Raw genomic sequence first — 13894 nt, 5'->3', positions numbered from 1 at the left:
CTCATATATATAAGGGATTAATTAATCCGTATCGAATACAATTAATTAATTATTTATTTGGGTCTCATCCTTTAGGTGTGACCTTAAGGGATCAACTGATCACCACCGTCAAATGACAGTAATATCAAACTCTAGTTAGCCAATCATTACTGATTAATGTTGATCAGTTGACTATATAAATGAATCATCCCTTACGTATTCTTAATTTGAGATATAAACATGTGATTGCACTATTGTTGAGGACACATACTCCAACAATCTCCCACTTGTCCGAGACAAGTGTGCGTCACCAATTCTCTTGTCCTATTACAATCTCCCACTCAGTGCAAGGTGTCTTGCGGGTCGTAGTTGCATTTGATCATATCTTGAGTGGTTTCCTCGATCTGGAGAGTAACTGTCCGACCGGAGTTATCTACCGTAGATACCTTCCGAGCATGGCCACGCATATTCAGTTCACTACTCCTCAAGTGGCCCTGAGATTTCAAACAACCCTGACAAGGGGGTGGACAATTCCTATCGCACTATTCCCTTCGTATAGCCACAGTTCATTATGACCCAAAATATACTCATTTGACATCAGTTATGATAGTCGTAGAGTATAAATCAAAGCCATTCAAAAATTTATGCCAACTTGGGCAAATAGTCTCTAGTCAAAAGAATTGACTCATAAGAATACTATAGTAGCTCTTTCCACGACCAGGCTTTATGAATTTCCAGAACTCTATAAGCGGGCACTGCCCGACAGAGTGTCCCATACAGTCTGTCTATGTGATCGACTAGTTATCCCACATGACCCTATGACACTGGAACTTGCCATCAATCGCATCACACTCTAGTCACTTCGAGACGTCACCTCCTATAAGTAACCAGGGGCGCATACTATGTTAATCCAGTTCACTTCAATGGGGTTGAATATTGTCTCAACAACCCATTTGGATATAACAAAGTAATGAATGAGTTTAAAGAAACTCAAACGATAAATGCGATTATCATATATGAATAGTCAATACTTTATTACTACTTCATATCTCATAATCTATAGTGTACATTTTACACTAGTTAAATAGCAATAAAAGCTTTGTAAGTGGATATACCATGTATCCATTCATTCCAACTTTATGAATTGCTATTTCCTCCTATTCAATGTTATTTCTAATGACATGAATTTATCTAAGTAGATGTCTAGTTTTCTTACTAGACTTGGGCTCTTGTACTTGGAAGATGCTCCCACTGTTATCATATAACTTGTGATAAAGGCTTTGGTAGAGGAATATATTCTCATTCCCTATGTTGACCATCTTATCAGAATGTACTTAGATTATGTTTGTAGAACTTGCAATGGTTGAAACTAAAACATTTCTCTAGTCTCTTACTCCTAAGTCAATAAAATCAGCCTAGGATTTCGACAAATCCTTATAGGTTTGGAAACTAGAGTTTGTGCGACCCTTAAACACACAAGTTAGTATATCATCCAAACTTAAGAATGAATCCCCAATTCTCGTCAAGAATCTTAAGTGATGTTCCTTAAAGCCTTCAAAAGACCTTGTTTCGAATTAACTTGTTATTGACTTATTATGCTCCAAACATATGATTCATCATGGCATGTGCATATTATGGCATACATGATCGTTCTAATGGCGGAAACATTAGCAATCGATTTCATGTGATCAACAACTTATTAGGTTCAGTGAATGATTATGACTCTATCATAGTAATTCCACTTTCATCAATATGAATAACCTACTTAACCTTGTTGATGTTAAACAGATATGAAAGAACTTATCATCATAAGGCTCTCGACTCTATGCCAATATTCTCTCAAATTTAACACATAGATTCGGAAATCTAGAATAGTTGCACCTTTTCCTAGTCTTCCAATCACTCTTTCACAGAGGAGAGCATTGGTACATTATTCTTAATGAGGAATATGTTATCAACATATAAGACATGGGAAAAATAATTATGGCTCCCACTTACCTTCATGTATAAGCATGATTCTCCAACAATGTGAATGAGACCATTCTCAATTATCACATGAACGAAAGTATGATAATTACAATCCTTTGATGCTTGCTTAAGACCATTCTAGGATCGCCTAAGTAAGCTTTGCATAATATGTTAGGATTCTTAGATCTTTATCTAAGGTTTTGTGTTTCGTACACATCCTTCTCTAAATTCCCATTTTAGAAAAGCGAATTTTTTTTATTAGTGGCATGCAACATCCCCTATGCTCTGTTACCAATTGTTAGGTTCATATACCTATTATTAGACATTTCTAATAGTGATTTAATCAACATATTAAATTTGTCATAGTGGATCTAGTGCATGCATAACAAAAATAGAGATAAAATAAGAAAACAATGGTTCTAACATTGTTGTGTGGCACGAAATGGGCACAAGTAAGGTCTCCTACCTTCACTTGTTCTTGAGCTATGATAAGTATTAGGATGATCCTCCAAGACTCTATATTAGGAGCTCTCCTTTTGATTGCACCCACGATTTAATCCAAAATTACTACTAATGTTAACTAGATATTATGTAGTAATGCACCCTTAATATTTACTAATATTACTAATATTACTACACTAGTAATATATAATAAATATTTGTATTTGAGCGGTTTTTGAGGTTTTTGCATGTAAGGAAGAGATGAGGATTTAGAGAGAATAAAATGAGAAATATTGAGAACAACAAATGTTCTTCTCACATCTTGAAAGTTCCGGCCAAAGTGCTCTTTATAGAGCATTTTTGTCTTCTCAAAAATCACATGCAAATGCTTTATTGGCAGTGTCATATTATTTAGAGGCAACATCACAAGTGGTGCTTGTGTCATAAGATTTTTAGGCAAAATATAAGCCTTAGGACAAGTGTCCTATCTACTCTAAAAACCGGTGGCCATGCTCTATTTTGGTCATTTTTATCTTATAATATTTGTCCCACAAATGCTTATAAGTCTTATGTTTAATTATCTTACATAATTAATTATTAATTTGATCATACAACAAATATGTGACAAATTAATAAACATATATATTCACTCAACTTATTGAGTAATATTTTACCATGATATCAACATATAATGGGTCACATAATAGCTAGTTACTTAAATTTACAACCACTTGTAAATGCAAATAACTAATTACCTCTACCTCGAAATATTTATAAAACTTCAACATAATTTAGTAAATTAATATATTAATCCACTAAATCGAATCGTATTTAATCACATTACAATAAGATACAAAATCCAACTCATATAAATAAGGGATTAATTAATCCGTATCGAATACAATTAATTAATTGTTTATTTGAGTCTCATCCTTTAGGTGTGACCTTAAGGGATCAACTGATCACCACCGTCAAACGACAGTAATGTCAAATTCTAGTTAGCCAATTATTACTGATTAATGTTGATCAGTTGACTATATAAATGAATCATCCCTTACATATTCTTAATTAGAGATTCAAACATGTGATCACACTATTGTTGAGGACACATACTCCAACAGCCATGGGTCTAAGGCAGAAAACGGCTTACATTTCTTCTCAATCTGACATGATTTAACGGCTAAACACATGCAACACAAAGGACGGGAAAATAGACCAGACTCAACAAGACGAGGGCGACCGTGTGTGATGCCTCGGTGCTGACTCGATTTATAACGTGACGGTGTTGACCGGACTTTGACTCGCGTCCAACATAATGGCGTGATGCCGTTGAATGAGTCTCGAGGTGAGACGAATCATAAGTAAAGACCCATAAGTACGCTTCCTTCGACTCGATAGACACGAGGCGGAATTGGAATGGTGGACTGAAGCTTTCAAAAATAGAGATTTTCAAAAGACTCGTTTGTCGCTTTATGGACGGCTCCCGAAGGATAGGGATCTTTAGAAGTCGGTTAGTTGAAAAGGTTGCCTTAAGTTTGCTTTCGAAAGACGGTTCGAGTTTGAGTTGAGGCGGCCCTGAAAACAATGTACTATTTCCAAAGACGGTATTTTTTAAATTTAAAATTGTATGTTTTGAAAATCGAGTTTTGAAATGTTTGACAAGGTCTCGGGGATGGTGTATGGTCCTCGGGATTTGAAAATGTTTTGAGAAAGGGGTGTGTGCCTTTCTCGTGTTTTGAAAGAGCCATTGTGTTGGCGCGAGATGGGTTAAAATCCGTGTCTTGACGCGGGATTATAACGGCGTAAAAAAGGTGTTTTTTGAAATGGTTGTGAAACCAACTTTGAAAATCGTCATTACAACGGCCTAGAAAGGCGTGTTGTTTGAAATTGAAAACCGGGTTTGAAAATCGTCATTACGACGGCCTAAAAATGCGTGTTATTTGAAATGGTTATAGAAAACCGGGTTTGAAAATCGTGATTATGACGGCCTAAAAAGGCGTGCTTTTGAAATGCGACGGTCGGCGAAACACCGAGTTTTGAAATGGCCATTATAACAGCGCAAAGGGGGTTTCTTTTTTGAAAGTTTGAAATGACACAGAAGGACTTATGATCACATAACACATAAGCACTCGCAGTTTCATTATATTATGCATAATGCTGACACGGGTTTTGGCTTAAAATTGTGGGTTACACACCAAGCGATCAAATCCCAATTTCCGAGAGGGATACCAATCCAAACAAAATGTGTAAGGAGGGTGCCCTAGCCTCATGCTCAAAGGAAATGAAAGCCCTTTGACGAAACAGAAATGTGTAACGTCAACGGTATGCTTGACTCAATCGGGATTCGAAATGCGGGGATGAGAAAACTCACGCCGACGAGACGAGCCAATTGGTCGAAAAGGGTTAGGTTATGGGCCCGGACAAGGAACCAGACTATGACCGTAATATCAAATAATGCATTTCAACCAAGACCTCATTCGAGTCTCACCATCTAGGGAACATAAAGACACAAGTGTCCTGGTTTTCCCCAGCGGAGTCGCCAATCTGTGGACATAGCCACCTACGCGCCCAGCCGATCTGCGGATGTGTAGCGGTCTTTTGAAAGCCACGCTTGGCGGCGTAAAAAATGCTTTCGACCGGATCATTTTAGATCGGTTGGTTTCGTCTCGGCAAGGGTCTCGAAACGTGATTTGACTCATATTTACGCACATTTAGTCCCTTAACTAGCCTAGTTCCTATGCTTTTTAGTGTGTATTAGGGTCGTTTCTTATCTCTAGCTTCCTATTATGCATATTCTATGAGGTTTGGTCTCCTTTGTAGAAGAGGAGTACTAACCTTACCCAAACGGAGTGAAACAGAGCTAAATTGATAACATCCAACGACCAAGCATCAAAGAGGAGACCAAGGCTAAAGTCCTTAGTTCAATAAATCAAGTTTTAGAGGTAACTTTGCATTTTTTACCCATCTCTTATCTTTTCAATGAGGCTTGTAAGATATAAGCCAACTCAAGCCTTGTTAGACCATGTATAGAATTGAATAGGAAGAGACTAAGTCGACTTGTAGGTGTTGTAAAGTCTTGATCGACTCGGCTCCGGGACCTAAATATTCCTAGGAATTGTAAGATATACACTAACTCGATTCCATCACAACAATAAGTTGCTTGCATCTATTTAAGAACATGTTTGTATGATCTATTACCATGAATCCCCTATGATCCCATGACATCCTAGTACTTTAATCAATTGTTTACATATCTTAATTTATTGCTTGTTTTACTTTATTGCTTCTATTAGTTTAGACTCACCAACTCCAACCCAAATCAATTGTGACACTAGCATAAATTGAGATAGATAGACTTAGAACCCAAAGCACACCGTCCCGTGAATCGACCAAGACTTAACCACTTACTAGTTGTTTGTTGAGAATATAAATGTGTTTGATTTGGCGTGTGATAACCGCGTGACCATCAAAATGATGCAAGAGATGTTTGGAGTCGCCACCAAGCATTTGTGGGATGCTTGGAACCCGTTCGAATCCACTTTATACCGAGGTCAACCAAGGCAAAAAGCGGTGTTTGACATAGGTACTAATGATAAGAAATCGTTCCTCTTTAGCATCCTATCTCTAGAATGACTCTCGTACGCCCTGGATAAGGTCGTCCACTATCCAAAGTTTCTGAGTAAGAGGTGAAGGTAGGTATTGGGAAGCCCTTTAATCGGACACCCAATCTCGTCCGCGGTAGCGGCCTCTACTGATCGATCTTGGTTGGTTAAATGCAAAAGTTGATAAAACGGGTAAATGCATGAATGCGCATCCACAAGTTTGAACCTAACATGTGAGATTTCTACGTCGGTTGTTTAATCAAAGTATCAAGTATTTGATGTCGAGTTGGATTTAATGTTGATTTGCATGCAAGACGGAAAATAAACATCCATTTACCAAGTTAGGTTTATGGTGCATAACGTAATCCATTTGTCTTAGTAAGGCGTTTTGCAAATACAATGTAAAATGGGCAGATTCGTCAACTGATCCGTCCTGTATTCGGGTTAACCGAAGTCAGAATCGTCCTAGACAAGTGCTGGAAGGAAACATGGTCTGCATCAGGAAACCTATATAGGCGCGAGCCATTAGGCGATGCAAACAGGCCTGTCCTGGTTTGAAAATTGGAAAATGATTAGCCTGTTTAAGCGCGGGTCAACAGACGGTTGAAGGGACGTCTTTTGACCATTAAAAGGTTTGTAAAATGGTTTGAAAAGAGGGTGTTTGAACCCATCTTGGTTTGAAAAGGTCGTTTAGACCTCTTTTGTGTTAATGTGAAGAACGAGACTTGAATAATTATCATTGTACTGAAAATATTCGATGTCGGGTTCGGTTTTACAAGCTTGACATGAATAGTTTTGAAAATGATTACGAACAAATTGTTTTAATTTCATTTGTTTGTTATTAGTCAATCTTTATCATCATACTCGGGTTAAAATCCGACATGATATGTAGAACCAATGATGATTTTGTATTTATGACTAATGCATTTGTTTTGAAAATGTAAAGAAATGAAATAAATGGTTTTAAAATACCTTTTATAATGTATTTAACCAAATATTATCACCGAAACACGGATTAAACCGTCATGGTTTTAGGAACCAAGGGTGAAAAATATTTTATGGTTAAAAGTTTATCATGAAAAAAATGATTTGAAATATTTGAAATGGTAAAAACCGATTATAAAGAAGAAATGAATTAAAGGGGAAGATGAAACCAAACACGGCTGGATTAAGGCCTGAGAGGGGGTTTAGGCGCGAGCCACCCTGCTATACAAGCAGCCCCTGTCTCCGGCCAAAATCCGGTTTTGGCTCATTTAACCCATATTTGGATCATGTTATGCATGTTTTAGCATGTTATAGTCATAAAACAGATGAAAAACATGATAGAAGAGGATTTTTACACCCTCATACTTACATGCTAGGCTTGAGACGAGAAATAAACTCACATAATTACTCCCTCTTGAACCGATTTTTCACGAGCAAAATTATAATTTTTTTGTCAATTTTATAGTAAGACTTATATTATTTCTAGTATAAAATAATATTAGTTATTAAGAGATTTCCTTGGGTATATGCTTTTGGGAGAGATTCTAAACATGAATCTTGTTCATCCATTATTGGAAAGCTCAAGAACTAACAAGAAGGAGATCTTGTTGATGCCCATAAAACCGAAATTATCATAGTAAGGGTTGATGATTTCTTCTCTTTTAATTTATGTTTGCATGCATAAGATCTAGAATTTATTATATGACTAAATAAATTGATTCATATATGAATATGTAAATTAATGAGATTAATAATTTCTAACACCCATATGGTACGGGGCCTTAGAGATCGGTCCCATCGCTGGTTTCAACTCCACACTGAAATCGATCTCCCTCTTCGGCGGTACACCCAGTATTTCATCTGGAAAAATATCTGGAAACTCTCCGATCACTGGTATCTTAGCTGCTGTCGGTTCTACCGTCCCTGGTTTCAACTCCACACTGAAATCGATCTCCCTCTTTGGCGATAAACAGGGTATTTCATCTGGAAAAATATATGGAAACTCTCCGACCATTGGTATCTTAGCTGCTGTCGATTCTACCATACTAGTATCTTTCACATGGCATAGATTAAAGGACACCCCTTCCTCAAGTAAGACTTCAATGTCACCGGTGCAATCACCTTGACTTTGGGTTTAATAACAAACCCACGATAAGACATACTAGCCCCCTTAGGACCTCTCAAAGAAACTTTCTTTTGGTGACAGTCTATTCTAGCTTTATACTTACCCAACCAGTCCATCCCGACTATCATCTCAAAACCACCCATAGGAAACTCCAACAAGTCAACTGGAAGATCAACTTGCCCAACAACCATGGACACCCCTTTATACAGTTTCCCACAATACACTGACTCACCAGTCGGTATAAAAACCTCATCTTTTACAGACTCAAACTCTCTCAAACCCATAGACCTAGCATGACTTGACTATTCAAATAAATACGACGCCCCCGAATCAAATAAAACAAAGGTAGAAACGTTGTTAACAATAAAAGTACCGGTGATCACGTGAGCATCATCCTCAGTAGCTTGCTTATCCATCATGAAAAGCTTGCCACTGCTCTTTTGACCTCCCCCTTACACTGTACTAGATGATGTAGAAGGCTTGGCAGCTGACACCTGATTGGTATTAGCCACTGGTCTCTGATAAGAATTACCGCCATTGCGGTTGAACCCACCATTGTTGTTACTCTGCCCTCCTTGGTTTTTCCACGACCCAGCTGGCCGGTTGCTAGCATAGGTTTGCGTCGGTCCTTGTGAAAAGCTCCCCTGAGACTGTCTCTGAAAGCCCCTTCCCTCTGCGCTAGTACACTCATGCCTCTTGTGACCAACACCGCCACAGTTAAAACACGAGATACCCCAGCTGCTGCTACTACCACGACCATGCCCATAAGAAGATCCTTCATAAAGCCCGACCTATAAGAATAAGCCCTTGCCTGATTGTGGTTACCCCTCTTGTAACTAGATTGGACACCGCCATCACTCTCGACCTTCATCTTTTCCGAGCCCTTCTCTTTATTTTCCTTGGCCATTTCGACCAACCTCTTAGTCCGTCCCCGCCAGTAGCTTCTCCATAGTCTGATAAGTCAACCCTTTCTCAAAGCGAAGTGCTAAGTTCTCCTGATTTAGCCCCATATACTCAGCATACCTTGTTTTCTTATTGAACTTGTGATAGTACTCTGTCACTGTCATGTCCTCCGTCATCTTAAAAGAATCAAACTCATCACGTAGCTTGCTGCGAACATGCTCCAGAACGAACTCCTGCCTAATAGCTCTCTTGAACTCAGACCACGGGATTGCAGTCTTACCCTGCTTCCTATAGATATCTAAAGCAATGTCCTTCACCTTATCCCACCACATTCTCCATCTCATGGTGCCAGTTGTCGAGCAAAATCGGCGCACCTGTACCCGCAGAGGTAGTGGGTGATACGGCTGTCGCAACCTATATAAAAAAAACCAACTGGTCTCTAACTAATATAGCTAGGGAAGCCGGGATCGTATCTACAGGGAGGCTATTTGCAATCTAATTGTCAATTTAAGTCTGTCTGAGTAACCAACGGGGTTTTTTTGATAAAATAAAAGGTTTAAAGAGATAAATTGAGTCGAGAAAAATATAAGAGAAAGGAGCTAGGACATCGGCTCACCATGGATTATTACGGGTCATAGGTAGGGTCATAGGCCAGTCTCAATTACCGGTTTATAGGGTAGTGAAAAGGTCATCTCGGTCCGCTATTCGCCCTAGAAAGCTTCTAGCGGACTCTCGCAACTTACTAGGGCACTCTAATGTGTGTGACAGGTCTAACCCTTTCAAGGCTCTCGACCTTAGGTCGGGGTTTACCAATTCAGTTAAGCAATTACGTCGACTTAACCAGTTAAAAGCAATTAAATATAACAATTAACAACATAGACCAATTATATCGACTAAACAAATTACCCGATTAATATCGTCTCAATCCATGGCTCCCCTAAATCCTAGCAAAAGGGGTTTAGCTACTCGTAATGAAATTTAAAACAATAATAATTGAATAAGACGATAAATGGAAAGAATTCATAATGAAATTAATTCGGAAATTAAACAACATAAATTAAGCTAATAATAATAACAGAGAAATAAATAAAATTAACAAAGAAGAATTAAGGGAAAAGAGGAATTAAAATTACCGATTGGAAATTGAGTATGAGCGATAGAGAAAGAGAAATAATCTAGATCTAAAAAGTTTAGAAGAAAGCAACGTAATTTTGTTTTTCCGCAAATGAAAACGAGATGCCTTAAACAAAGTTTAGAGGAGCTTATATAGTCCAAGCCCACCAAGAAAGTAAAACAAAAACTTAAGCGATAAACATGTAAACATGCCGATGTCTAGCAAAATATAAGCTGAAGTCGATCGACTTCCTTCTTGCTTTACTGAGACGGATTTGGCTTGTAAATGCGTAAATGCGCTTCAAATCATGCAATAGGACATGAAATACACCAAAGTAGCAAATATGGAGGGAAAATGGAGAGAATATAACAAATAAATTCATAGAAATGCGTGCCGGATAAGTAAATAAATACGTCAAAAAGGCAAGCATCAAATCTCCCAAAACCAAACCCTTGCTTGTCCTCAAGCAAGTAATAGACACAAGACATAAAATGGGGCTAATGGAGCAACATAAAACTCAGAGCTAGCTATACAAAAGACTCGATAAACCAATTTAATGCAAATGTAACACCCTTGCTAAGGAACAAATTCCAAAGCGATTAAGCACACAAATTTCAAGTGCAAACGAGTTAAATAAATGACCAAAAACTACCAAACCATCGACCTTACATGAACATTTATGTCGAACTCTCACGGGTCACTCATCTCTCATTATAAGCACAAGGTGAGTACAAATTTTGTAAGAGAGAAGGATAATAGTCGCTCACCTAACTACGACCTACAAAAGAATGCATGCAGTCTAACATGATAGATATCTCTTGCTACCGTACACATACACTCCAACCAAACAAGGTCCATAACACATGTCGAGGACTTACATATGAATGTGAGGTGAGGTAAATGGGTAAGAAGGGGTAAAATGATTTAGATATGTGGAGGTAAAAGCCAAGCTAGCACCGAACACAACCAAAAGTAAGGATATTCCACTTCTAATCCAATATCTGAAATTAAGCACAATGCCAAATGTGGCATAAACTCACTCACAATATCAACAATACTCCTCAAATAATAAATCTAATCAACATAAGAGTAAAAAGAATGTCACTCTTTTTTTTTTTCTTTTACAACTTCATTTCTTTTTTTTTGTTTTTTCCTTTTCATTTTTTTTCCTTTCCATATCTTTTTTTCCATCACTTTTTTCTTCATTTCTTTTTCAATACTTTTTTTTCATTCATCAATTTTTCACCTTCCTTCCAACACAAGCATTCTTCATAAAATTACCACAACATGGCTTCCAAAACTTACCAACAAGACTAGCTTGACAGGGGTAGGCCATATAGGAATGTAGTTGAATAAATGGGTCAAAACAAGGCAAATTTCGCTAATGTGAAGATAATAAGAGTAAAGTATAAAGGAAGGGTCGCCTCTCTTCATGTGTCACCGCCACAAACCCGAGTGTATGTAGGTAATAAGAGACAAATTTCATGCTTGTGCAAATTAATATTACATGCTTTGTAAGGAGTACTACTCACATCCTAAATAAAACCGGTCATAAATGTCACCGGTTTATAAGTTCTAAACCTTAGAATGTATAAGTAGTTTGCCAACATATAGGTCAAGTCTACTTGTTTGGTAGAATTTATTAAAAACTCGTAGACTATGTAAATAAATTTATCAAAATAGGGTGTCCAACAGTGCAAGGCTTGAATGAGTTAGCAAGAGTATAAAAGCAATGTCTTCATTGTTATATGACCACTCCGAATCAACCTAAGACTCTACCTAAATGCAAATTAAATGCAAACATATTTTTGTATTTTTTTTGAAATTTTTCAATTTTTTTTTGAACAAAATGCATGCGGAAATGCAAGAAATATGCATATGGATGCCAAACAGACATATGTATACCCTCCCCAAACCAAATCATACAATGCCTTCATTGTGTTTAGCAAACAACAACAGCATACAAAAAATTAGGGGAAAGGGGCACATAACTAAAATGAAATGCAAATGAATATGAAAAAAAAGAAAAGAGAACTTACACACCACAATACAGACCTCCCCAAACCAGCAACAAACATGGGGAGGTCGTGGCCAGCAGATGCCACTAAGCGCCCATAAAATCCGGGTTATCCTCATCAGAAAGGGCTCCCACCTCAGCACCATCACTTCTCGTACCCTCTTCCAAAGTAGTAGTTGTAGCAGTCGTAGAAGGCTGCTTAGGAACAGTCGCCGCAACATCAGCAGTATCCGTGGCAGCTCGGCCCTCAAGAAACCTGTAACAAGATGGATGGGGCCAATCGGGAGGTGGCAACCTCCCGTCTCGAGCATATCAGTCATATACAAGAAAACCAACTAATGTGTGGTCCCGCTCCATCCTCGCCACACGAGTGCACAAATCTAAAAGCATAGCATCTGTAACACCCCCATATCCAGAGGAGCCTTAACTAGGCCTTCCTTAGCATATAAGGGTATTACCATCTCGGTTGCCCGAGGACAGTAATAATCAAATGTCGATAAAAGAACTATTAGGTTACATTACAAGTGATTTAAAGGCAACAGACGATATAAAAGATACAACTCAATGGCTACTCGCTATTACTATCAAATCTCGTGAAAACTCATCCCTGCCCGGACTCCAGCTATCAACACCTGCTAAGACAGACTGCTCACCATAAGGGATCACGGCAGACACATAAAACAACAAGACAACCACACAAGGTCAGTATTGAGATAAGACATGGCAATACCAACGACATCTAGCAATACAACACAACACAATCAGTCACGCACACAATCACACCCACTCCAATCAAATCTCACCGACTGTCCACCGGACCAGCCCTGCCAATGGGGGACCGCAGCCGTTCCCACCTAAGCCCCGCTCATCATACCGAGCGATAACCCTGTCCCATTAATGTGCACATCCCCTCCCGTGGTGGGTTCCACGGAGGGCGAAACTAAGGCGTGAAGCCACTCCCGCAAGTGACTCCACTCAGCCGAGAACGCATCTCAAGAACCAGAGACAAATAATCATAACTATCAGCAACACAACACCACCACAACACAACCACAACAATCGACACACTAGACCATCTACAGAAACTGAGTAGGCGAACCTACCTTTAAGGAACTGCAACCAATCCATGCCAACATACGACATATCCCGCAATCAAGCAATGCCTATAACCACAACACAATCATCTATTACTACCAAGCAAACCCTAACTGCAAAGATAAGGATACAGATGATGATGACGACATACCTACAAGGAGAAACCCGGCAAAAGACCGCTACCCGACTCAAGTTACGTTCTCCTAAGGCATAAGAACCTTCAAAAGCTTCCATGGAGGTTTTATGGTGAAGGGAAAGGAAAGAGGCGACTAAAGGATTGAAGAAAAGAGGCGGAAATTATTTGCGGATTTAATAAAACGCGATTAAAAACCCTCGCTGAAAACCCGTTACTCGATCGAGTGTCCAACCTACTCGATCGAGTGTCCCCCTAATCGATCGAGAAACCACGCTACTCGATCGAGTAGCCTCTATTCTATCGAGTACCACACATAACTCACAACTCAAGATAACTTTGGCACGCATTTCTAAGGACTATTACCGCTCCCAAGGTCAGTCAACGCTGGTCAAAGAGTCTCTAAAAGGGCGGGTATTACAGTCTCCCCCCCTTAAAAAAAACTTCGTCCCCGAAGTTCAACTCACATAACTCAAAGCACAAGACACGGAACACAACGACATCACTACTCTTTCGACACAGGTCACTATTC

The sequence above is a fragment of the Silene latifolia genome, chromosome Y (assembly GCF_048544455.1).
Source record: "Silene latifolia isolate original U9 population chromosome Y, ASM4854445v1, whole genome shotgun sequence".
Taxonomy (NCBI): Eukaryota; Viridiplantae; Streptophyta; class Magnoliopsida; order Caryophyllales; family Caryophyllaceae; genus Silene; species Silene latifolia.
This window is presented reverse-complemented; position numbering follows the sequence as displayed.